The sequence below is a fragment of the Macaca mulatta genome, chromosome 1 (assembly GCF_049350105.2).
Source record: "Macaca mulatta isolate MMU2019108-1 chromosome 1, T2T-MMU8v2.0, whole genome shotgun sequence".
Taxonomy (NCBI): Eukaryota; Metazoa; Chordata; class Mammalia; order Primates; family Cercopithecidae; genus Macaca; species Macaca mulatta.
In genome coordinates this window covers 43060522-43087533 of record NC_133406.1, presented here as the reverse complement: position 1 = coordinate 43087533, position 27012 = coordinate 43060522, and the positions used below count along the sequence as shown (strand labels likewise).

The 27012-nt window shown below is 37.5% G+C and overlaps 2 long non-coding RNA genes across 2 annotated transcripts in view; one reads left to right on the top strand and one right to left on the bottom strand.

Moving 5' to 3' along the window:
• The first annotated feature begins 10526 nt into the window (after positions 1-10526).
• LOC144340793 (uncharacterized) overlaps positions 10527-27012 on the top strand; it is a 69676-nt gene continuing 53190 nt past the window's right edge. The window contains exons 1-2 of the long non-coding RNA XR_013417132.1: positions 10527-10670; positions 12557-12620. This is a non-coding gene — a long non-coding RNA (uncharacterized LOC144340793). The remainder of the gene's footprint in view (positions 10671-12556; positions 12621-27012) is intronic.
• Positions 12232-27012, bottom strand: part of LOC106994502 (uncharacterized) — a 40858-nt gene continuing 26077 nt past the window's right edge. Inside the window, exons 2-3 of the long non-coding RNA XR_013417131.1 lie at positions 14039-14124; positions 12232-12482 (exon numbers count right to left, since the gene is read on the bottom strand). This is a non-coding gene — a long non-coding RNA (uncharacterized LOC106994502). The remainder of the gene's footprint in view (positions 12483-14038; positions 14125-27012) is intronic.

Here is a 27012-nt window from a genome sequence, read left to right as displayed (position 1 = left end):
CTCAAAGGAATTGCCTACAGTCCCCATCTCTCCTCTCCCCTATGGAAGAGAGTATATAAACTTCTGTACCACGTTGGGTTATTAGGCAATCTTTCTCCTTAAGTTCCCCAGTGCTAACCATGTTAAAATAACGTGCCTTTTCTCCTACTTATCTGTCTTTTGTCAACTGATTTTTAGTGATCCTTTGGAGGGTGAAGGGGAAGTTTTCCTTTGGTTCCTACAATAAGATGGACCAATATTATACTGATTTTCAATGCCATAGCTAATCATATTATATTGAGGTTTGTAAAACTAATGAAACCTACCAAGATTAGGATTATGGGAGGAGCCTGAATTCTGCTAAAATGTAGGTGCTGTTTCTACAATCCTTTCCTGCTCAGGAGTCATGTGGCCAGAAGTCACAAGATTTGTTGCTTCCCCAGCTGCACCTATAGGTAACATCACTATTGTAGAACCTAAGATTGCTCTTTTGAGATGTTTTTCAGACTTACCCAACCTGGACTAGTCATTCATGACTCATCTGTCCTGTGGGCCCCCACCCACCCCACCACCACCCATCCAGAGACAGACTCAATGCACACAGACTATTTTCCACACCTCTATAATTGCATCCCCAGCCAATCAGCAGTACCCATTCCCTAGTTCTCTTCCCACCAAACTATGCTTGCAAAACCCTAACCTCTGACCCTTCAGGAAGACTAATTTGAGTGATAACTCCAGTTCTTCTGCATAGCTGGCCTTGTGCTAATAATTAATTCTGTACCACAGTACCATAGTCTCAGTGAACTGGTTTTGTTTGTGCAGTGGGCAAGAAGAACCAGTCAGGCAACTACAGTTGTAATGCCATGGAAAATTGAAATGCATCTTGCACATGTCCCATGTTGGAAGAACTTAGAGGTGTTTTTCAATGTTTATTAGAGAACATGAGAAATAGCCTGCCAGGCCCAGAATCCAGAGCTTTATCCACTAGCACTTTAAATCTAGTCAAATGGAACATACTCACTGGTGCTGAGAGACCTAGGTGCCTAGGGAAAATGAGCACAGCAATATACTAATAGAAGACAAATATTCAATCAACTATAAAGCTTTAGGCTTTAGAAAGACACAATCTTTTTATGGTTTAGTTGTCATCATTTCGCATTCAGATTTATCAATTAAAATGTGTCATTTTTATGCTGTAGTTCAAATGTTATTTCCCTTCTTGAAGGACACTAAAGACTCTAATCAAAAGATTATTAAAGTCTATGCATAGTTCAGATAATAAATAAACCGCCCACCAATTTTTCTCAAAAGTATTCTTTTTCTTTTTGCATACTTTTCTGCCCTAAAAGAGACATTGTTTTTAAATTTCACCATGTCACAACCAGAAAAAACATCAATTAAGTTTCCTAGTATGGAAGCCCAACCTAATGAAGTGTATTTGTTTATTTATTTATTTCTCCATTTCTTTCTTTCTCTTGTTCCTTTTAAAAAATAAAAGCAAAATCCTAAACTGCCCCCTGACACCCAACTGACTAAAAGGACCCCCTCTCAACCAAGGGGAAAACAGAGAAACCTTAAACACTGAGTTCCTGACGGTGATGGGATGAGAGGTCAGAGATGCCTTAGCATGCCCCTTCCTTATTGATCTTTAACCAGAATTCTTTCCTAAGGAGTAAGCAGAAACCAGCTCTAGAAAACAAGAAACAGACAACTCATTTCTTTACCATCTTCTGCCAGTTATCTGAGGCTGCTACCAGACTCCACCTACCTCTTTGCAGTTTCAGCATGACAATTCACCAGTTTCACAATGCACCTCTTACTAAAAACTGACCACCATGTCTAGTTTTGAGCCACTCACAGAGGATGTGCAGTGTGGGTTTTTGTGTCTTCTGCTTCACCTTTTGACATCAGAGGGCTGAAAACGCCACCCTCAGATCATGCTAACACCACCATTTTTTCAACATGTGACTCATGAAAAGGCATGAAGCTCAATTGCACATTTGCATATTCTCCCTTCATAAATACTCATGACGTCCCTTTAGCTTATTGAATTTGTATATTTGGCTACCCTATTCAGTATGAATTCCTGTCTTACATTTTACCTTCTTGAAGTGCCTGTTATCAGTTTCTGTCAGAGACTACACTTCCAAGCCTGTCAAAATGGCTACCTGTAGGCTACAATCCTTTATAAGAAATAAAGTTCGGCTGGGCGTGGTGGCTCAAGCCTGTAATCCCATCACTTTGGGAGGCCGAGACGGGTGGATCATGAGGTCAGGAGATCGAGACCATCCTGGCTAATACAGTGAAACCCCATCTCTACTAAAAAATACAAAAAACTAGCCGGGCGCGGTGGCGGGCGCCTGTAGTCCCAGCTACTCGGGAGGCTGAGGCAGGAGAATGGCGTGAACCCGGGAGGCGGAGCTTGCAGTGCACTCCATCCTGGGTGACAGAGCGAGACTCCGTCTAAAAAAAAAAAAAAAAGAAAAGAAATAAAGTTCTCCTTTCCTTTTATGAACCTCCTCATTCTTCAATTGACAATCTCAATTTTCCTGGTGACAGTGATTCCAAAGTATCATAGAAAGGCTTGGTTGTTCTTGCCATAACTTTCAGAAGTTAAAGTGTCCTAGTTTTTATTTGGAGCCAACTATGAATATCGGACATGAATTTATCTTAACCCTTTTGTTTTTGTTAAGCTGTTTGTTTATATTTTTAGCTTGTGACATGTCTTGAGATAATGAGTTCCATGTCCCATATGAGAGAAAATCATTTATCTCTTACAGATAGAGTAAATAGGCCAGGAAAGGAAAGGTCCAGGACATAGTTTTATGTCTTGGGAATCCAGACCTGGACCTGGCCTTGAAGCCAAAGGACTCTGGGCAACTGAAGAATATTCTGCAATTTTTGGTTCATTTGCCTTCCCCCTCCAGGGCAGAACCTGTGTCTTGGTACTTTCAGCACAAAACAATATCTAGCATATACTAGACCTACAATAACTGTGCTGTGAAAAACAATGAATGAATAGATGGATAAATGGAGGGAGGGAGGAAGGGAAGGAGGTCTGTTATGAGGAACTGGAGGAAACATGAATGAGACAATTTTCTCACTTCATAATTTTGGCAATATAATATGTTTCTGTACTAAATTCTCAACTCCTGAATTTCCCACAAAGCTCATAATTTATATATTTTATATGTGTGTGTATATACATAAATATATATATTTCATTCCAGAAGTCTGCTCTTCATGTTTTACCTTTAAAATATGCTTATTGTTTTGTGTATATTCCTTTGCTTTAATAATTAAAGTAGAAATATTGTAGCTGAGAATATAAGAAAATATATGGTTAAAGTGAATTTACAGAAATAACAACTGATTGCAAGAAATATATCATTTTAGCCTGTAATCCCAGCTGTTTGGGAGGCCAAGGTGGAAGGATTACTTGAAGCCAGAAGCTCAAGACCAGCCTGGGCAACCAAGCATTTCTACAAAAAGTTAAAAAATTAGTCAGGCATGGTGGTGTGGACCTGTAGTCCTAGCCACTCATGAGGCTGAAGTGGGAGAATCACTTGAACCTAGAAATTTTAAACTGCAGTGAGCTATGATTATACAACTGCACTCCAGTCTGGGCAATATGAGACCTCATCTTTATTAATAATAATTATGAATAAAATAAATAAAAATTTAAAAAGAAATACATTATTTTAGTTACTGGGCATAGCTATAAACAGGAATAAGCAAGAAAACAACTTAGAAAAAAATAAAAAAAAAATGAGTGGGTTGGAACAGCAACAGGGCAGCACTGACTAGGGAATAATTTCCATCACGAGCTACAATACTGCCTAGTTTGGGAAAATCAGTTAAGTTATGATTTCTAAGTTCCTCATCAACAAAATAATTAAAATAGTATCTATTTTGCAAAACACACAAAATTGGAGTAAGGATCCAAATTAGATGATGTTCAAGAATTAATCTATTATCTTCCCTTTTGCATGTTTCTCAAGAGCAAGAATTCTGTTTCATTTACCTTTGTACCCAGTTTCTAATACATGCTATATTAGTCTGTTCTCATGCTGCCAATAAAGACATACCTGAGACTAGGTAATTTGTAAAGAATAAGAGGTTTAGTGGATTCAAAATTCCACTTGGCTAGGGAGGCCTCACAATCATGGCAGAAGGCAAAGGAGGAGCAAAGGCACATCTTACATGGCTGCAGGCAAGGGAGTATGTGCACGGGAACCGCCCTTTATAAAACCATCAGATCTCACTATCAGGAGAACAGCACAGGAGAAACCCGCCCCCATGTTTCAATTACCTCCCACCAGGTCTCTCCCATGACATGTAGGGATTATGGGAGCTATAATTCAGGATGAGATTTGGGTGAGGACATAACCAAACCATATCACATGTCCAATATGTAAATGCATGAAAGTTTTTTTAGGTGTTTTAATCATTAGGCCATAGATCATCAAGCTGAGATCAGAGAAGAAATGCCAAAAACAAAAGGCAAATTTTTCAAAGTCAACATTGGTCTCTGTGTGTGTGTGCATGAGTGTCATGAGTATAGTAATAAACAAGAAAGGAAAAGAGAGGAAATTAGGGCAGTTTGAGTAGGGTGGTCAAAGCATTATCAAAAAGAGATATAGCTGACCTGAGCAACATGGAAAAACTCAAACTCTACAAAAAATAGACATATTAGTTGGATGTGGTGGAATGCACTTGTACTCCCAGCTACTCAGGAGGCTGAAGTGAAATGATTACCTGAGCCCAGGAGTTCGAGGCTGCAGTGAGCCATGATTATGCCTCTGCACTCCAGCCTGGGTGACAGAGTGAGACACTGTCTAAAAAAAAATAGAAGACACATAGCTGCCTGATTTATTATGACAGCAGCATTAAAGACATTGTGAGGGGAAGACAGATTCCATTTGTAAAGGAGGAAGATCCAGCTGTCTCAAGGTAGTGAGTTATTTCAATTGATCATTCACAGTGAGTTACAGATCCAACTACCTTGTTCTACTGTTTCCCTGCTTCTCAGTACTGCACTTGACTAATTTTTTAAAAAAGGAAAAGGAGGAAAAACAAAGAAACAAGGGAAAGGCATCCCCTCCCCCACCTCTCACCTTTCTTATCCATTTATCCAATGTATTCTCTTTTGTCCCATCATGTCCCATCTCCTGAGTGATGCTCTTCCCAATAGCTTTATTCCATACTGATTTCTACCTTCTCTCAACTCCTAAATATTTTTTTAATGATTTCCACCTCTCTGTGTGGCATGTACCCCCTGCTATTTTCTCATTGCTTCATCTCTCTGACATTTTGTCAGTCTGCTAATTGTCCATCAAAATCCATTATTCCCTTCTTTTATGGTTTCTATAACCCCTTGGAGTTAGGCAGCTAAATGATTATGTTCTTTCCAATGGAAAGAAAGTGAAAGTAATGTATGCCACTGCCAGGCTGGGCCCATAAAACCTCCCAGCAGTATCTTTCCATCTTATTCCCCCTTCCTGAAAGCTGAATGATGTCAGTGAAGACCAGAGCAACATGTTGAAGATGGTGGCTTTCCAGCAGTTTGGGATCCTGAATGATTACAGTGAGCGAAGGCTTCCACCACCCCAGAATAATCAATAATAACCTTAACAATTACCCAAGGGAGAAATAAACTTCTACTGTTTTTGAGATATAACACTTTGGTTCTATTTGTTACAGTCTACCCTAACTAATAAAGATAGGTATATCTCTTCTCTCGGTCCTCCAAAAGACCACCAGGGTGGCTAAATAGTAGAAAGGAGAGCGTTATTAACAATGTCAATTTGCAGACCAGGAACAGACAGTCTCCAGAATGAACCAAAAATGCTGTCTTCGAAACAGGAATAGGTAAGTCGGGTTTTATGCCTCACAGCATCTGTATTACTCAATAGAGTCATACATATTGAGCAGCTTTAGGGAACAAGATAAATGTATTTATTAAGGGAGTCAAGCACATGTGCAATGGGGACACATATATGTAAGATACATCCAATGTTCACTTTGGGGTAGGGTTTTAGGATTAAAATAAGGTGGAATTTGGCTTTTTGCATCAAAAGGTGAACTACAGGACACAAAGACAGTTTGTGCACAGCCATTATAAACGGACTGAAACTGGTTTAAGCTCTGCAGTTGCTTATTAGAAAAGAATGTTTGCAAGGCCAGTCCCCTGTCCAATCAGAGTTGTAGTGGTTTGGGATGTAAGTCAGAGTTAGGAAAGCTCTGACAATTTGGCTGATATTTCCTATTGTTGGATAATTTAGCAAGAGTGTGGTTTGTTTTTGTAGCCATAAGAATTTAGGAAGTTGCCATGCCAGCCAAGCCCTGAACTGTCAACCTGTAGACAACTTTTGTTTCTTTAACCTTAGGCTTCATTTCAGTTGATAAAGGGGTGTTTATTTGGGTCTGTCAGATCATATCTCCAATTAGATAACATTTCTTAATCATACCACCCACTCCAGCACTATGTACATAATAGGTAAATGATAAACACCAAGATTATTGATATTTTAAAAATTAAAAATAAATATTGCCTGTGAACCCAGAAAATCTGAGACAGGTCTCAGTTTATTTAAAAAGTTTATTTTGCCAAGGTTCAGAAAGTGTGCCTGTGACACAGCCTCATCAGGTCCTGATAACATTTGCTCAAGGTGGTCAGAGCACAGTTTGGTTTTATACATTCTAGGGAGACATAAGACATCAATCAACATATGCAACATGAACATTGGTTTGGTCTGGAAAAGCAGGACAACTGGAAGCAAAGGCGGGAAGACTAGAAATGGGGAGGGGGCTTCTAGGTAATAAGTAGATAAGAGACAAATGGTTACAGTCTTTTGAGTTTCTGATTACTCTCCAGGGAGACAATCAGATATACATTTATCTCAGTGAGAAGAGGGATGACTTTGAATAGAATGGGAGGCAGGTTGGCCTTGAGCAGTTCCCAGCTTGACTTTTCCCTTTAGCTTAGTGATTTGGAGTCCCCAACATTTATCTTTCTTTCACATGCCAAATTAAAACTCAGTGAAACAGAGAAAAAATAGTATCACAGCTACACATCTAGGATGGAGAATAGCATTTGTGATGAAGTAGAAAATATGGGAGACCCGCATACTGCTCTGGAAAGATAGAATTTAGGAGATACTAAAAATATTATTGTTACTATCTTTTAAGTAGTATTCCTGTGCTTCCTAGAACTGCTAATAGAGATTCAAAAAAAATTCAGGTTTTTGGTAAAGCATATGGGTCCTTTAAGAGAAAAATTATACTTTTTCTCTTAAGATATTCGTTATCAGAATCTTTGAAAATGAAATATTAGACATGTCAAAAACCATAAACAGTCATAAATCCTATGGAAACTACTGAGCTGGAATTTTTTTCAAGTACCATTGCATAGGCCAAAGGCCTTTGTGCCTGTTGACTTGTATTATTATCTGGATGATCTTACATTAATGTTTACATCATAATTTAAATAGGGCTTTTACCTGTAAGTGTTATTTAATTAAAAATGTCTCTGGGCACAGTGGTGCACACTTCTAGTTCCAGTTACTTAGGAGGCTGAGGCAGGAGCATCACTGGAGACCAGGAATTTAAGCTGTGGAGAACTAGGATTGTGTCTGTGAATAGCCACTGCACTCCAGTCTGGGCAGCATAGCAAGACCCCGTATCTTACAAAATATAAATTATTGAAGATCTATACATTCTCGAATCCTTGGCAGATATGATGAGATTTCTACGACTAAATTGCCAGCAGTAGCACTGTAAAAAGCCCCTGAAAAGCAATTGGTAAGAACTCTTCCTAAAGTTGAAACAGATTTAGTATTTACATTGATCTCTAATCTGTTTAGTCAAAATATCACCCAGCCTAAGAGTTCTATGTTTAGAGGTCTGTAATCTCTCTGAAAACAAGCAAAATTGAGCATCCTGGGCAGGGACTGTAGGGCTCTTGACAATTCATTGGCTCAAACATAGATCCTCAACTTCTCACTGACATGCTGGTAAAACAAGTTGGCTTGAGTGCTAAGAAAGGGAAAACAACAACAACAACAACAAGCTGAAGTACAAAGAGGTTTGTCTCCTGTCCTTAGTGGACTCAGAAGGAGGTCCTCTAGGTACAGAGGCAGAAGTGAGATATTAGGGTCTACCGTATTCAGAATATTTCTACTAAGAGATTGGAAATGGGAACAGTGGCATTTGTTAGCCAATTACAGAAGAATCCACTTATCCAAAGCATGTTTAAAAGGCTAGTGTGGTTCCAATACCTAAATCCAGCAAGTTTGATTAATTTGTGAGATTTTTGAAGGTTAATTTATCCAATGTTGTCAACAGCATGGAGAAAATATTGTTTGTATTGCAGAATTACCTTCCTCATCCCAGCAATCTAATGTTGGAGATTTCTCTGATGATGCATTTCAAGATTACCCACTGCAATTGATACTTTTGTATCCTCAGGTTCCCCATCCACATGAATTCAACCAACCATGGATCCAAAATATTGTTTAAAACTAAAACAATAAAAAGTAAGAACACATCAGTTAAAAATGACACAAATAGTCTGGTCTGAATGCAGTGGTGTTTACAACTAACTGATCACAACCAATACAGAGTTCTTTTTCTCCACTCCCACTGCTTCACTTGACTAGCCTTAAAAAAATAAAATAAAGTAAAAATAATACAGTACAACATAACAGCTATTTATATAGCATTTACACTGCATTAGGTATTATAAGTAATCAAGAGGTGATTTAAAGTACACAGGAAGATGTGGTTAGGTTACATGCAAATATAACCAAGTCCTGCATGACAACATTTGGGTCAAGGACAGACCGCATATCGTATGGTGGTCCCATAAGATTATAGTACCATATTTTTACTGTACCTTTTCTATGTTTAGATATGCTTAAGTAGATAAATACTACCTACATTTGTGTAAGTATACTCTATGATGCTCATTCACACAACAACAAAATTGCCTAAGGACACATGTCTCAGAACAAATTCCCATAGTTCAGCAACAGATGACTGTACTATGCCATTTTATGTAAGGGATTTGAGCATCCTTGGATTGTGGTGTCTTCACAGGTCCTAGGACTAATACACTGTGGATACCAGGGGATGACTCTATATGGAATTTATATTGGAGCCCTTGTACTTCTCAACTAAATCAAATTTATTATTTTAGTAGCTCAATAAAATATCCTTACAACTGAGACTATAACACATCATGGCACAAAACTTAAATTGTTTTCACTATAAATAGTGGGCAAAGTACACATAGAAAATTTGTGTTGGTAGACACTAAAGAGCATATCCTTTCAATGTTCTGTCCTGCTAGGTTTTTTTTTATTCCAGAAAGTTATTTGATAACCACATAACATCTCAAGAACTATTTGAGTTTGAATTTCAGCTCTAACTTATATAAACTCTGGGCTCTTAGGCAATTTATTCAACCTTTCCTTACCTCAGTTTCCCATTTATAAGATGATTAATAGATATGCAGTACTGGTTTACATATAGTAATAGCTCAGTGAACTACAGAGATGACACCCCAAATAGAAATTCTATTCCATACTTCTGTCCTGTTGAGTCAATTGCTCTAGCACAACCATAGCAACATTTAAATATTTTGTGGGAATCTTGAACACAACATGCCCCAAATCACACTCATCATATTCTGACTGAAAACTGGTTCTTCCATTGTCTCCATTTTGTTTTCTGAATTTGCTATAATTCTCCAATTTAAGCTAATTGGAAGCTCAAGTTGCATCCCCCATTTTGGTATAGTTACCACATAGTTTTCTTACTCCATTTTAAGTGTAAAAGGATTTCAAATCTGAAATCTGGCACAGAATTCTGTCTGCAGAGAAAACTGCACAGAAAATTTATAATGGGATATTTAAAGAAAAAAATGGCTTATCCTGAACAGCACCAGAAGTTTCATTTTTCTCTGTACTGTTGTAACTCAGCAGACAATGTTTACATTTGTATATATGTCTTTCAACACAAATAAGTATAGTTGCTAAATAATATTATGCCACTAAACTTCTTGTTTAATGCTTCTTCCTTATGATTCATTATAATTGTTTAATGCTTCTTCATTATGATGTGTTAGAAGTTTTTCAAAAGTTTATACTTTGTCTCTTAGTCGCAATTAAAAAAGAAATAAACACGAACTCCCCAAATGAGCCACAAAAATAAATCAGCATGTCTAAATTTCAGAATGAGAAACAAAGATGCAATTCTCTCCTTAGACCAAACACAGCAGAGATTTTCAAACTGCAGAGGTGCCATAGAAAAGGCTGAATTCTCAGGCATAGTGAGCTTAGATTTTATAGCTGAAATAGAAGGTCAGAGCATTAACAAAACATTAGAACCTCACATTTAAAGACTAGTATGAGAAGTTTTTGTTATTGTGCTAAGACCCTTACACACATGATTTCTTCTAGCCAATACAGGCACAGATTCAACAAAGATGGTGCCTTTTGTGAAAGGTATATATATTGTGAAAACAGAACATTCACCTTGTCTTCTGACATTGTAAAGACCACCCACATCTGCACAGATGCTGCTGCTGTAGTACTTTCAGGCAAGGCCAAGTCTTCTTGAAAAGCTGGTCATGGCCCACTGATCAATGAAGAACTCAGGGACATCCCAAAATTCAGGACTATAAGGTAGGAGAAAGACATTAACCCCTGGCCTGAGAATGAGATTAGAACCTTAACATGCCTCCCGTTAGACTTAATTCAGAGCAAGACTGAACCCCAGTGAAGCAGACACTGAATGGAAATCACCATACTTTCCCTTCCCCACTGACCTTTACCACTCCCTGCCAGATATTCAAATGAATTCAATCGTAAAGAGATTCTCCCCTTTAACTCTTTTTCTTTTTGTGTTAATTAACATTTAGATGTTTTTTTTCTCACAATACATAAATTTACTTGTTTCTTGAGGCCCATCTAGAAAAATCAAAATTCAGCCAAGGCATCAACGTATCATAGGAACTGTTTCCCAATTTCCATGGCAGAGGATAGCACATGGAAAATTCTTAGGAGCTGTAAGCAATTCAGATAAAAGGCTAAAAAGAGGGAGGCTGGATTCATATATTCCTCTTTGAACCTCAAAGGCACACAGTTGAGTTAATCCTACTTCCTTGTCATCGCATGCTATCTCCACAGGCTAACAGAAGCTCTCATCCTTGTTTAATGTATTTTTTCTCTTCACCCCCATCCCCATTCCCATTTTCCTTCCACCTGTAGAGGCACTCATTCCATTTTGTTTAATGTATATCAGGTATATATGTATCAGGTATATATGTATCAGGTATATATGTATCAAAAAAATTGGAATATTTGCTTGCATCTTTATACACTTTAATCCAGGTAAATGATACTACGTCATTGCTCAAATTCCATTTCTTATTTTTTTCACTCAGCACTGAATTTCTAGATGTATCCATGTTGCTGCATGTATATTTAAGTCATTACTTCTGACTGCAGTGGAATATTCTAATGCATTCTTCCAGTGTGTCCTTTATCCATTTTCTAGTAATAAACACTTAGTTGCCGGCTACCACAAAGATGGATTGAGTATTCTAATATATATGATGGGTTTCTCTGGAGTAAATAAACAGGAGTACACATTTTGGCTCAAAGAGTATATACAGATCAAATTTCCCTCTATGCTGCCAGATTGCTTTTCCAAATAGCTGTGCCAGTCTGGACTCGCTTGGGAAATGTTAAGTGTATTCCTTTTGTTGTTTACTTTTGCTTTTGTTTTTGAGACAAGGTCATACTGTCATTCAGGCTGGATTACAGTGGTGCAGATGTAGTTCACCCAGCCTTACCATCCCAGACTCCAGCGATCCCCCACCTCAGCCTCCTGCCTCAGTCTCCCTAGTAGCTGGGACCATAGGCATGCACCACCACACCTGGCTAATTTTTTTTATGTTTTGTAGAGACAGAGTCTTGCTGTGTTGCCCAGCCTGGTCTTTAACTCCTGGGCTGAGCGATCCTCCTGCCTTGGTCTCCCAAAGTGCTGGGATTACAGGCATGAGCCACTCTGCCCAGACAAGAGTGTACTCTTAACCAGCATTTGTATCATCCAACCTTCTACTTATTGTCAATCTGATCTGTGTAAATTAGGAACTTTAAAATTATCATTTACCTAATTGTAACCATAATAGGTTCATTTGCCTGATATGCAGTGAGTCAATAAACTGAGACACTTGGGATACAGCAGAGAAAGAGTTTAATAATTGTAGGGCAGCTGAATGAGGAGACAAGAGGAAACTTCAACTATGTCTCCCCAAGAGTTCTGGGGTTGTTTTTAAGAGGTATTAACGGGGGTTGAAGTGTGGGAATCACTGATTAGACGAGAAGCTCAGAGTGATACCTTGGGACAGGGAGATGAAGAAACCACATTTTTGGTTCTGAGTGTGTTTCTGGATGGATGGGCAGTCTTCACACTGGTTGACCTCAGACCTGCTGGAATTTGAAAACACCATAAGCTCTTGAGCAAGAAGCTGCTATCATTCTAGCATCAGAAATTCTGTCTATAGGCACGATGCGGGAGCAGGTACCAGGTGGCCAGCATCCCAAATGACTCTCAGCAGCTGCAGAGAAGTGAGTCAAAGTGCACCAGTGCACTCTGAATAATGTCTAACTATAATTCTGCCTAAAGCCTGGCTTGTAATTCTTGTTAACCCCGTGAGTTAACATAACTACTGTTGAACTTGACATCTATCTATCTATCTATATTTTGGAGACAGGGTCTCACTCTGTCACCCAGGCTGGAGTGCAGTGGTGCAATCTTGGCTCACTGCAATCTCCATCTCCTGGGCTCAAGTGATCCTCCCACCTCAGCCTCCAGAGTAGCTGAGAACACAGGTGTGCGCCACCATGCCCATCTAATTTTTTGTATTTTTGGTAGAGATGGGGTTTCACTGTGTTAGCCAGGATGGTCTCCATCTCCTGACCTCGTGATCCGCCCACCTTGGCCTCCCAAAGTGCTGGGATTACAAGCATGAGCCACCACGCCCAGCCTTTTCCCCCATTTTTCTACTTGTTTTCCATCTTGTTCTCATTGATTTACAGGTATTGTTCATGAAATCTAGATCAGGTTGTCCAATCTTTTGGCTTCCCTGGGCCACACTGGAAGAAGAATTGTTTTGGCCTACACATAAAATACACTAACACCAACAATCGCTGATGAGCTGGGAAAAAAAAAAATCACAAAACATCTCATGTTTTAGGAAAGTTTATGAATTTGTGTTGGCCTGAATTCAAAGCTGTCCTGGGCCACATGCAGCCCATGGACTACAGGTTGGACAAGCTTGCTCTAGATAGTAATCCCTTGACATTCTTAGACATTTGCTGGAGTGCAGAAAACGATTCTGTAAAACATGGTACTTGAGCATGCTGAGTGCTTTTGAAAATTGAAAGGCCTCAGAATCAAATAAGGCTCAAAATCAAATAAGCCTCAGAATCTATTTATTTATTTATTTATTTATTTATTTATTTATTTATTTATTTTTTGAGACGGAGTCTCGCTCTGTTGCCCAGGCTGGAGTGCAGTGGCCGGATCTCAGCTCACTGCAAGCTCCACCTCCCGGGTTTACACCATTCTCCTGCCTCGGCCTCCCAAGTAGCTGGGACTACAGGCGCCCGCCACCTTGCCCGGCTAGTTTTTTGTATTTTTTAGTAGAGACGAGGTTTCACCGGGTTAGCCAGGATGGTCTCGATCTCCTGACCTTGTGATCTGCCCGTCTCGTCTCGGCCTCCCAAAGTGCTGGGATTACAGGCTTGAGCCACCGCACCCGGTCTCAGAATCAATTTAAACTTGTCTTGGGTTCCCCGCCCCCAGCACAGGGAAAGACTCTCTGGAATTTCCTTATCTAACCAAGAGGGCTTCTTAACAACAACAACAAAAGCAAAACAGGAAATCTCTCTCTGTCTCTCTCTCTCTCTCTCTCACACACACACACACACACACACAAATTGCCTTCTCTCCCCCACCCTCCACACCGCCCTTACCTCCTTACCTATTGTGGAAAAGACAGAAGAATGCAACCACACCTGGATGGACTTTTCCACAAGATAATGCCTGCTTCTCAGGCTCATTCAAATTCTAAAGGGAATTATTTATAAGTTAATTTCTGCCTTGGGTCCATTCATTCTCCCTAATAATTATTTACTGCCCCTCAGATGAATTGTCTATATTTCCCCATCTCCCCCCTTCCCCTGTGAAAAAGGATATAGAAGCATCTGTACTCCATGGCATGGTGGGTAATTACTCTGTGATTCCCTCCCCCGCCCTCCATGCACATTAATACATTTGGATGCCTTTTCTCCTATTAATCTGGGACTTTTGTCAGTTGATTTTGAGGGAACCTTCAGAGAGCAAAGGGAAGGTTTGCCTTGGCCCCTAAAAGTTGCAACCGTCCACAGTCTGTCATCTACCTTTTAATTTTATGGTGTCCTCTGTTGAACAGAAATCTAATTGTGCTACAGTCAAAGCTACGTTTCTCTCCTTTTTTAGTGCATTTTGACCCTGTTGAAATAAGGTATTCCATTTCTAACTCACAAACATATCTTTCCATATTTTTTTTTTTTTTAAGGCAGAGTCTCGCTCTGTCTCCCAGGCTGGAGTGCAGTGGCCAGATCTCAGCTCACTGCAAGCTCCGCCTCCCGGGTTTACGCCATTCTCCTGCCTCAGCCTCCCGAGTAGCTGGGACTACAGGTGCCCGCCACCTCGCCCAGCTAGTTTTTTGTATTTTTTTTTAGTAGAGACGGGGTTTCACTGTGTTAGCCAGGATGGTCTCGATCTCCTGACCTCGTGATCTGCCCGCCTTGGCCTCTCAAAGTGCTGGGATTACAGGCTTGAGCCACCGCGCCCGGCCCTCCATATTTTCTTTATAAGATTTTAGCTTCACCTCTCACTTTTAGGTCTTCAGTCCATTTAAACTTTGTTTTCATATATGGTATGAGCTAGGAATTCAAATTTATTTTTCTCCACCTAGTGATTCTGTTTTCCTCAGTACCATCTGCTAATAATCTATTCTTTCCTCATAATGAGATACCACCTCTATCATTCGCTGACTTCACATTAATATGTGAGGTATTCTGAGTTCCTTTTCTCTTTCATTGGCAGTTTCTATTTCTACGACAAACTTCACTTTTTAGTTTTGATTGCTCATATTTTCTAAAGTATCCCTCTTTCTCTTCTTTTGCAAATTTGTCTTTTCATGTACCTTTATTTTTCTATATAATTTTAGAATCAATTTGTCAAAAGCTCCAAAATAATTTTATCAGAAAATTTATTAAAAAGACTTTGAATGCATTCCTTAATTTGAAAGGAGTTATCATCTTTAAAATTTTACAGCTCCCCATAAATGAGCATGGTATATGGTACTATGGATACAGGAGCTAAAAGAAATTATTTAGGCAGATAGTGAATGTAAGAGAGTCCTTGGCAGAGCTTCCCTTTTAACAAAAAGCAGCCCCCAAAATCATTTTTTTCTAACAAAGAGCAGCCTGAAAAATCAAGCTGCAGACATAGATAAGGAAGGTGGAAGCTTGCACGGGTGAATGTCAGCAGCTGCGCCAATAGAGAAGGGCTACCTGAGGGCCAGGTATGTTCAACATGGAGGCTCCATTTTCCCTTTTCTTTGTCACCATGTGTACAGTAAAGGAAGAGGCAACATGGCACCAGCCAGTTAGAGAACCCATCTACATAATAAAAGATTAGCGTGGGGTGGCTAGATTTTCACATGCTTTGTAAATGGCACACCTAGTCTGAACCAGTTCTCCAAATGTATGTGATACAGAATCAAATTTTAAATTAAAATGTTTATCTACAATAAAAGAAATGGACTGCTTAGCCAGTTTTTAACACTTTATGCTAATGGCACACTTGGTCTGACCAATCTTTCGTGCTCTATGTAAATCAGATACTCCTTCTCAAGCTCATCTATAAAACCCCTTGCATTTTGCTGCAGACCAGAAAACCCGCTTGGGACCCCTCTCTGCAGGAGAGAGCTTTTTTCTTTCTTTTGCCTATTGAACCTCCGCTCTTAACCTCACTCCCCTTGTGTGTCCGCATCCTTGATTTCCTTGGCATGAGACAATGAACCTTGGGTATTACCCCAGACAAATGCTGTCACTTCACTATCTTATAATATCTTCTTTTGTATCTTTCAATAAATTTCTCCTAAAATATTCTCCATAAAAGTCTTGTGCATTCTTTATCCTATTAACTCCTAGATCTTTTATCCTTTTTTTGCTAATATGAATGTGATCTTATTTGCTGTTATCTAGTAAATTTTATTGTAGATAAACCTTTTAATTTAAAATTTGATTCTGTATCAAATACATTTGAAGAACTTTATTAATTTGAATAGTTTATCTATGGATTATGTCAGGCTTTTTTCTATCAATGAGTATGTCATCTATAATCAATGGTTTTTGTTTTGTTTTGTTTTGTTTTTGAGACAGAGTCTCACTCTGTCGCCCTGGCTAGATTGCAATGGCATGGTTTCGGCTCACTGCAACCTCCACCTCCCAGGTTCAAGCAATTCTCTTGCCTCAGTCTCCCGAGTAACTGGGATTACAGGCATGCACCACCATGTCTGGCTAATTTTTTTTGTTTTCAGTAGAGACGGGGTTTCCCCATGTTAGCCAGGCTGATCTCAAACTCCTGACCTCAGGTGATCTGCCCGTTTCGGCCTCCCAAAGTACTGGGATTACAAGTGTGAGCCACTGCACCCAACCATCAATGGTATTTTTAACTCTTCCATTTACTTCTTATACTTTCATTTATTTTGTCTTGTTGCACTGTCCAGGACCATAATGGATGGATATATATAGGCTGACAGATAACAATTGGCTTGAGTTGTTTGATGATATTCACCAGATCTTCCATATTTTGATATTTTATGGACATTATTTTCAATTTCTGAGGTAAGTATAATGAATTCTGTAACTATAAATTGTTAATTTACCTACTTGTCCACAGAGTTCTGTCTGTGATTGTTTTCCATATTTTAACTATGTGTTGTTTGGTGTATATTCCTACTGGTTCATATCTCCTTAGCCCCTTGTTCCTTTTACCAGTATATATATTTCATACCTTTATGATTTTTCTTTATTTGTCTTCCAAAAATATGAAATTATTGGAATATTTGCAAGAGCTGAGTTTTAAAATGATCTAATTTGTGTGTGTAATTTAATTTCTTTGATATTTATAAGACCACTCAGCTATTCTATATCTTCCTGAGTTAGTTTCGGTCAACTTTTGCTTTTGTTTTTTAGTAGACTTTATTTTTGGAGCAGTTTTAGGTTCACAGCAAAGCTGAGCAGAAGGTACAGAGATTTCCTATATACTCCCCATACACGCTGATATGGTTTGGATACTTAGGGCCTCCAAATCTCATACTGAAATGTGACCCCCTATGTGGAGATGGACCAAGTGGGAAGTGTTTGGGTCATGGCGGAAGATCCTTCATGAATGGCTTAGTACTCTCTTCACAGTAATGAGGGAGTTCTCACTCTATTAGTTTGCAGGAGAACTGGTAGTGAGACAGCCTTGGCACCTCCTCCTCTCTCTTGCCCCCTCACTGACCATGTGACACACCTGCTCCCCTTTTGCCTTCTGCCATGAGTAAAAGCTTCCTGAAGCTTCACTAGAAGCAGATGCTGGTGCCATGCTTCTTGTATAGTCTGCAGAACAATGAGTCAAATAAACCTCTTTCCTTTATAAATTACTCAGCCTCAGGTATTTCTTTATAGCAATGCACAATGGACTAATACAGATGCATACTTCCTCTATGACCAATATCCCCCATCAGAGTGACACAGTTGTTATAACTGATGAACCTACACTGACACACCATCATCACCTAAAAGTTTGCCGTTTACATCAGGGTTCACTCACTCTTGGTGTTGTGCATTCTGTGGGTTTGGACAAATGTATATACCATTATAGATTCATACAGAGTAATTTCACTGATTTTTAAATTCTCTGTTCTCTGCCTATTCATGCCTTCCTCTCTCTCACTAACCCCTGGCAACCACTGATTTTTTACTGTCATCACAGTTTTGTCGTTTCCAGAATGCCATACAGTTGGAATCATACAGTATATAGACTATGCAGGTTTTTATGTAGACATATTTTTGACTCCTTTGGGCAAATACCAAGGAGCAATATTGCTGGACCATATGGTAAGACTATGTTTAGTTTTATAAGAGACTGCCAAATTATCTTCCAAAGTGGCTGTACCATTTTACATTCTTAAGAGCAAAGAATGAGAGTTCCTGTTACTCTACATCTTCACTGGCATTTGGTGTTCTCAGTGTTGTAGATTTTGGCTGCTCTAATAGGTATATATGGTACCTCATTGTTGGTCTAATTCACATTTTCCTAATACTATATGATATGGAGCATCTTTTCATATGCTTATTTGCCATCTATTTATCTTCTTTGGTGAAGTGACTGTTGACGGCTTTGGTATATTTTTTGGTCAAGTTTTTGTTTTCTTATTTTTGAGTTTCAAGAGTTCTTTGTATGTGTTGGATAGTAGTCCTTTATCAGCTCTTTTGCGCAAATATTTTCTCTCCATCTGTGGCTTGTCTTCCCATTCTCTGGACAGTGCCTTTCACAGTACAGAAATTTTTAATTTTAATGAAGTCCAACTTATCAATTCTGTCTTTCATGGATTGTGCCTTTGGTCTTGTATCTAAAAAGTCATCTCCAACCCCAAGGTCATCTAGATTTTCTCCTGTTATCTTCTTTTTTTTTTTTTTTTTTTTTTGAGACGGAGTCTCACGCTGTTGCCCAGGCTGGAGTGCAGTGGCGCGATCTCGGCTCACTGCAAGCTCCGCCTCCTGGGTTCACGCCATTCTCCTGCCTCAGCCTCCTGAGTAGCTAGGACTACAGGCGCCCGCCACCGCGCCCGGCTAATTTTTTGTATTTTTAGTAGAGACGGGGTTTCACTGTGGTCTCGATCTCCTGACCTTGTGATCCGCCCGCCTCAGCCTCCCAAAGTGCTGGGATTACAGGCTTGAGCCACCACGCCCGGCCTTTGCTATGTTATCTTCTAATAGTTTTATAGTTGTGCATTTTACATTTAGGTCTGTGATTCATTCTGAGTGAGTTTTGTGAAAGGTGTAAAATCTGAGTCTAGATTCATTTTTCTTGCATGTGGATGCCCAGTTGTTTCAGTACCATTTGTTGAAAAGACTACCTTTACCCCATTGAATTGCTTTTGCTCTTTTGTCAGAGATCAGTTAACTATATTTATGTGGGTCAAATTCTAGGCTCTCTATTCTGTTCCACTGATCTATGTGTCTATTCTTTAGCCAATACTACATTGTCTTGATTACTCCAGCTTTACAGTACGTCTTCAAAAATTGTAGAGCCAGTCCCACTTTAATTCTCCTTGAATATTAAAGTAGCTGTTTGGCTATTCTGGGCTTTTTCCCTCTAAAAGTAAATTTTAAAATCAGTATGTCGATATTCACAGAATAACATACTGGGATTTTGATTGGGATTGCCTTGAATCTATAGATCAAGTTGGGAAGTATTAGAATCTTCATATATATACACACACACATATATGTGTATATATACACACATATATATGAAGATTCCACATATATACACATATATATACACACATATATGTATATGTATATATATGAAGATTCCAGTTCTTCCCAACTTGATCTATAGATGCATATATATGTATATGTGTGTGTGTGTGTGTATATATATATATATATATAGCTTAGGCTTAAGCTATCCTCCTGCCTTAGGATCCTGAGTAGCTCCAATCACAGGCATGTGCCACTATGCCCAGCTAGTTATTTTATTTTTTGTAGAAATGGAGTCTTGCTATTTGCCCAGGATGGTCTCAAACCCTCTCCTCAAGTGATCCTCCCACTTTGGCTTCACTTCCCAAAGTGGTGGCATTACAGGCATGAGCACTGAACACAGCCTAGAAATGAAATCTTGACAACATTGAGTCTTTCTATCAATGAACATGAAATATCTCTCCATCTATTTAGTTCTCTGACTTCTTTCATCAGATTTTTGTAGTTTTCTACTATAAATCTTGCAAATATTTTGTTAGATTTATATCTAAGTATTTCATTTTGTGGGGTACCAATATCAATGGTATTACATTTTTAATTTCAAATTCCATGTGTTCATTGCTAGTTTATAAGAAAGTAACTGGCTTTTGTATATTAATCTTACACTCTGCAACCTTGCTATAATTGCTTGTTAGTTCTAGGATTCTTTTTCTTTTACTTTTTCTTTTTTTTGCCTATTCTTGAAGATTTTCTACATAGACCATCATGTCAGCTGCAGACAAAGAGTTTTATTTCTTCCTTTATAATCCACATACCTTCTACTTCCTTCTCATATCTTATTGAATTAGCAAAAACTTACAGTATAATGCTGAAGAGGAGTGGTAAGAGAGAACAGCCCTGCCTTGTTCCCGTTCTTAATTGGAGAGTGTCTAGTTTCTACCATTAAGTATGATGTTCACTGTAGGGTTTTTTTCCCAAGGGATAGGGGGTGATATTTAACAAGTTGAGAAAGTTTCCCTGTATTCCTAGTTTGTCTAGAGTTTTTATCACAAATGAGTATTAGATTTTGCCAAATGCATTTTCTACATCTATTGATAGAATTATGTGATTTTTCTTTTTTAGTCTATTGACATAATGGATTACATGAATTGATTTGTAAATGTTGAACCACCCTTGCAAACCTGAGATAAATTCCACTTGGTCATAATGTATAATTCTTTTTATATATTGTTGGATTCAATTTGCTAATATTCTTTTGAGAATTTTTGCATCTATGTTCATGAGAGATATTGGTCTGTAGTTTTTTTGTAATATTTTTCTCTGGTTTCGGTATTAAGTTAATGTTGGCCTCATAAATGAGTTACTAAGTATTCTCTCTGTTTTTGTCTTTTGAAAGAAACTGGTATAATTTATTCCTTAAATATTTGGTAGAATTCACTTGTGAACCTATCTGAGCTTGGTGCTATCTGTTTGGAAGGTTGTTAATTATTGATTCAGTTTCTTTAATAGATATAGGCCTATTCAGATTGTTTTTTATCTTCTATGAGTTTTGGCAGATTGTGTCTTTTAAGAAATTGATCTGTTATCAAATTTGTAAGCATAGGGTTGTTCATAGTATTCCTTTATTATCTTTTTGATGTCCATGGGATGTTACCTTTTTCATTTCTGATATGAGTAATTTGTGTCCTCTCTATTTTTTTCTTAGTTAGCTTGGATAGAGGCTCATTAATTTTATTTATCTTTTTGAAGAACCACTTTTGGTGATTTTCTTTTGCTTTTTTTTTTTAAATTATTGAGATGGAGTTTCATTATTTTCGCCCAGGTTGGAATGCAATGGTGCAATCTTGGCCTCCTGTGTTCAAGCAATTCTCCTGCCTCAGCCTCCTGAGTACCTGGGATTACAGGTGCCCACCACCACACCCAGTTAATTTTTGTGTTTTTAGTAGAGACAGGTTTCACCATGTTGGCCAGGCTGGTCTTGAATCCCTGACCTCAGGTGATCTACCCACCTTGGCCTCCCAAAGTGCTGGGATTACAGGCATTAGCCACTGCAGTCAGCCAGTGATTTTCTTTATAATTTTACTTTTTCACATGTTTTGTACAAATTTTTAATTTTACTAATTTCTCCTCTAATTTATATTATTTTTCTTCTGTTTACTTTGGATTTAACTTGCTCTTTTTTTTCTCTCTACTTTCCTAAGGTGAAAGTGTAGAGGACTAACTTTAGATCTTTCTTCTTTTGTAATATATGCATTCAGTGCCATAAATTTCCCTCAGCACTGCTTTTGCTCCATTCCACAAATTTTATTGTTGCATTTTCATTTGTTTATAAATTTTAAAGTTTCTCTTGAGATTTTTTCTCTGATCCATGTTCTATTTAGAAGTGTGCTGTTTAATCTCCAAGTATTTTGGGATTTTCTAACTATCCTTCCATTATTGATTTCTAGTTTAATTCCATTGTGTTCTCAGAGTAGACACTATATTATTTCTATTTTTTAAGTTTGTTAAGGTGTGTCTTTTTGGCCCAGAATGTGGTCTGTCTAGGTGGATGTTCAATGTTAGCTTGAGAAGAATGTGTATTCTGTTGTTGATGTCAATTGTATCTAGTAGATTAGTGGTGCTGTTGAGTTCACCTATGTCCTTCCTGATTTTTTTGCCTACTGGATATGTCCATTTCTGATAGAAGGGTGTTAGAATTTCCAATTGTAAGAATGCATTAATTTATATCTCCTTGTAGTCTATCAGTTTTGCCTTACATATTTTGATGCTCTATTGTTAAGTGCGTACACATTGAGGATTGTGATACCTTCTTGGAGAATTGACCCCTTTATTATTATGTAATGCTCATCTTTATCCCTGATAACTTTCTCTGCTCTGAACATCTGCTCTCTGAAATTAATATAGCTATTCCCACTTTCTTTTGACGAGTGTTAGCATGGTATATCTTTCTCCATCCATTTATTTTTAATCTATATGTGTCTTTATATTTAAAGTGGCTTCCGTGTAGACAACATATAGTAGGGTCTTTTTTTTAATCCATTCTGACAATCTCTGTATTTTAATTGGTGCATTTAGACCACTGATATTCAAAGTGATTATTGATATAGTTAGATTAATACCTACCATATTTGTGACTGTTTTCAATTTGTTGCACTTGTTCTTTGTTCCTATTCTTGTTTTATAGTCTCTTTCTACCTTTTGTGGTTTTAATTGAGCATTTGATATAATTTCATTTTTTCTTCTTTTTTACTTTTTTTAGTGGTTGGCCTAGAATTTACAATACATATATATGGCAACTAATCTATTTATTCACAGCTAATCCAAGTTCACTTTCAAATAACACTGTAGTGTTTCACATGTAGAGCAAGTACCTTATAATAATGAAAATCTTGATTCCTCATTCCCATCCCTTGTATTCATGGTGTTATTCATCTCACTTACACATAATGAATACACTGTTGCTATTACTACTTTGAGCAAACTGTTACATGTCAGATTAATTAAAAACAAGAAAAATAAAAGTTTTTATTTTATTTTTGCCAAGTTCTTCTCTGATGCTTTTTGTTTTTTTTTTTTCTTCTTCTTTTTTTTTTTTTTTTTTTTCAATGTAGATTTCAGTTTCTGGCCTAACAATTTTCCTTCTCCCTTAAGAACTTCTTTTAACATTTCTTGCAAAGCAGGTCTACTGGCAATAAATTCCCTCAATTTTTGTTAGTCTGAGAAACTATTTCTCTTTGAAGGACAATTTCACAGAATACAGAAATCTAGGTAGATGGAGTTTTCCCTCAGAGGACTTTAAACATTTTACTCAATTCTCATCTTACTTGTCTGTTTCTGAGAAGTTTGATGTTATTCTTATTTGCTCCTCAATAGGTAAGATTTTTTTCCTTTGGCTTCTTTCAGGACTTTTTCTTTACTTTTGATTTTCTGTAGTTTGAGTATGATATACCTTATCCTGTTTGGTGTTTTCTCAGCTTCCTGGGTCTGTGTTTTTATGTCTTATTAATTTCAGAAAATTCTCAGCCATTATTGCTTCAAATATTTCTTCTGTTCAATTCTCTCTTTCTTCTCCTTCTGAAATTCCCGTTACACATATTTATATCTCTGTAATTGTTTCATAGCTCTTGGATATTTTGTTCTGTTTGTTTGTTCAGTCTTTTTTCTATTTACTTTTCAGTTTTGGAGATTTCTATTGAAAAATCCTCAAGGTCAGAGATTATTTCCTCCTCTATGTCTAGTCTACTAATAAACCCAATCACAGAAATTCTTTATTTCTTTAAAAATGTTTTTCAGCTCTAGCATTTGTTTCTGTCTCTTTTTCAAGATTTTGGTCTCTTTGCTTACATTGCCTAACTGTTCTTGTATGCTTTTAAATTTATCCGCTAGAGCCCTTAACATGTTAATCATAGTTATTTTTAATTTTCAGTATTTTAATTCTAACACCCTGCCATATCTGAGCCTGCTTTTGAGGCTTGCTCTGTCTCTTCAAACTGTTTTTTTTTTTTTTTTTTAAGTAGGTCTTGTAATTTTTTTTTTTGAAAAAGTCAAACATGATGTATTGGGTAAAAAGAATTGCCATAAAGAGGACAAAAAAAAAAAAAAAAAGAAAACAATAAAGCATGTCTACAAGATCTAGAAAATAGCCTCAAAAAGGCAAATTTAACAGTTATTGTGCTGAAGAGGAGGTAGAGAGATTGGGGTAGAATATTTATTTAAAGGGATAGTAACAGAATACTTTCCAAACCTGGAGAAAGATATCAATATTCAAGTAAAAGAAGATATAGAACACCAACCAGATTTAACCCAAAGAAGTCTATGTCAAGGCATTTAATAATCAAACTCCCAAAGGTCAAAGATAAAGAAAGGTTCCTGAAAGCAGCAAGATAAATAAACAAATGACATACAAAGGAGTGCCAATGTTTGGCAGCAGACTTCTCAGTGGAAAATTTATAGACCAGGAACGAGTGGCATGACATATTTAAAATGCTGAAGGAATAAAAAACTGTATTGCAGGATAGCATATCCAGTTAAAAAATCCTTCAAACATGAAGGCAAAATAAAGACTTTCCCAGACCTGTTTGCTTCAGTGCTGAATTTTATCAAATATTTAAATAAGAACTAATATCAATCTACTGAAACTATTCTGAAAAATAGAGGAGGAGAGAATACTCCCAAACTCATTCTCTGAGGTTGGTATTACTCTGATATCAAGATCAGAAAAAGACACATCAAAAAAAAGAAAACTACAAGCCAATATCCCTGATGGACATTGGTGCAAAAACCCTCAACAAAATACTAGCAAATCAAATTTAACAACACATTAAAAAAAAAGATCATTCATCATGACCAACTGGGATTTATCCCAGAGATGCAAGAATGTTTCAACATATGCAAATCAGTCAATGTGGTATATCATATCAACAGAATAAAGGATAAACCATACGATCATTTCAATTGATACTGAAAAAGCATTTGATAATATTAAATATCCCTTCATGATACAAATCCTCAAAAAATAAGTATAGAAGGAACATACTTCAACATAATAAAAGTCATATATGACACATCCACAACCAGTATTATAATGAATGGTGGGAAAACTGAAAGCCTTTTCTCTAAGATCTGGAACATAACAAGGATGTCCACTTTCACCACTATTATTTTATGTAGTACTGGAAGTTCTACCTACAGCAATCAGACGAGATAAAGAAATAAAGGGAATCCAAATTGGAACAGAAGAAGTCAGATTATCCTTGTTTGCAGATGATATGATCTTATATTTGGAAAAACCTAGACTCTCCAAAAAACCTATTAGAACTGATAAATTCAATAAGGTTGCAGAATAAAACTTCATATACAAAAATCAGTAGCATTTCTATATGCCAATAGTGAACAATCTGAAAAAGAAATCAAGAAAGTAATCCCATTTACAATAGCTACAAATAAAATAGTATACTTAGGAATAAACTTAAAGAAGTAAAAGATCTCTACAGTGAAAACTATAAAATATTGATGAAAGAAATTGAAGAGGACATACCAAAAAAAAAAAAAAAAAAAAGGGAAGATATTCCATGTTCACGGACTGGAAAACTCGATATTGTTAACATGTTTATACTACCCAAAGCAATCTACAGATTCAGTGCAATCACAATCAAAATATCAAGGGCATTCATAACAAAAATAGAAAAAAAATATCCTAAAACATATACAGAACCACAAAAGACCCTGAATAGCCAAAGTCATCCTGAGCAAAAAGAAAAATAAAACTGGAGAAATCATATTATCCGACTTCAGATTACACTACAGAGCTAGAGTAACCAAAAAAGCATGACACTGGCATAAAAACAGACACACAGACAATGGAACAGAATAGAGAACCTAGAAATAAATCCATTCATCTACAATGAACTAATTTTCAACAAAGGTATCAAGAACACTCACTGGGGAAAGGACAGTCTCTTCAATAAATGGTGCTGGGAAAACTGGATATTCATATGCAGCAGAATTAAATGAGGACCCTATCTCTAACAAAATAAAATCAAAATGGATTACAGACTTAAATCTAAGACCTAAAACTATACAACAAATTTTGTATTTGTTGTATACAAATACAAAAAGAAAGCTTTAAGGAAACTCTGCAGGATATTGGTCAAGGTAAAGACTTCTTGAGTAATACCTCAAAAGCGCAGGAAACCAAAGCAAAAATGGACAAATGGGATCACATCGAGTTGAAAAGCTTCTGCACAGCAAAGGAAACAATCAACAAAATGAAGAGGCAACCCACAGAATGGGAGAGCATATCTGTAAACTAGCCATCTGACAAAGAATACATACTAGAATACATACGGAGCTCAAACAACTCAATAGAAAAAAAAATCTAATAATCTTATTGTATTGTATTGTATTGTATTGTATTGTATTGTATTGTATTGTATTGTATTGTATTTTTGAGACGGAGTCTCGCTCTGTCGCCCAGGCTGGAGTGCAATGGCACCATCTCGGCTCACTGCAAGCTCCGCCTCCCGGGTTCCCGCCATTTTCCTGCCTCAGCCTCCCGAGTAGCTGGGACTACAGGCACCTGCCACCACACCCGGCTAATTTTTTGTATTTTTTAGTAGAGACGGGGTTTCACTGTGTTAACCAGGATGGTGTCGGTCTCCTGACCTCGTGATCCGCCCGCCTCGGCCTCCCAAAGTGCTGGGATTACAGGCGTGAGTCACCGCACCCATCCAATAATTTTATTTTAAATGGGCAAAAGATCTGTACACACATTTCTCAAAAACAAAAACAAACAAAAAAAAAACCATACAAATGGTAAACGAGTATATAAGAAGATGCTCAACATCATTGATCATCAGAGAAATGCTAATCAAAACTACAATGAGGTATCATCTCACCCCAGTTAAAATGGTTTATACCCAAAAGA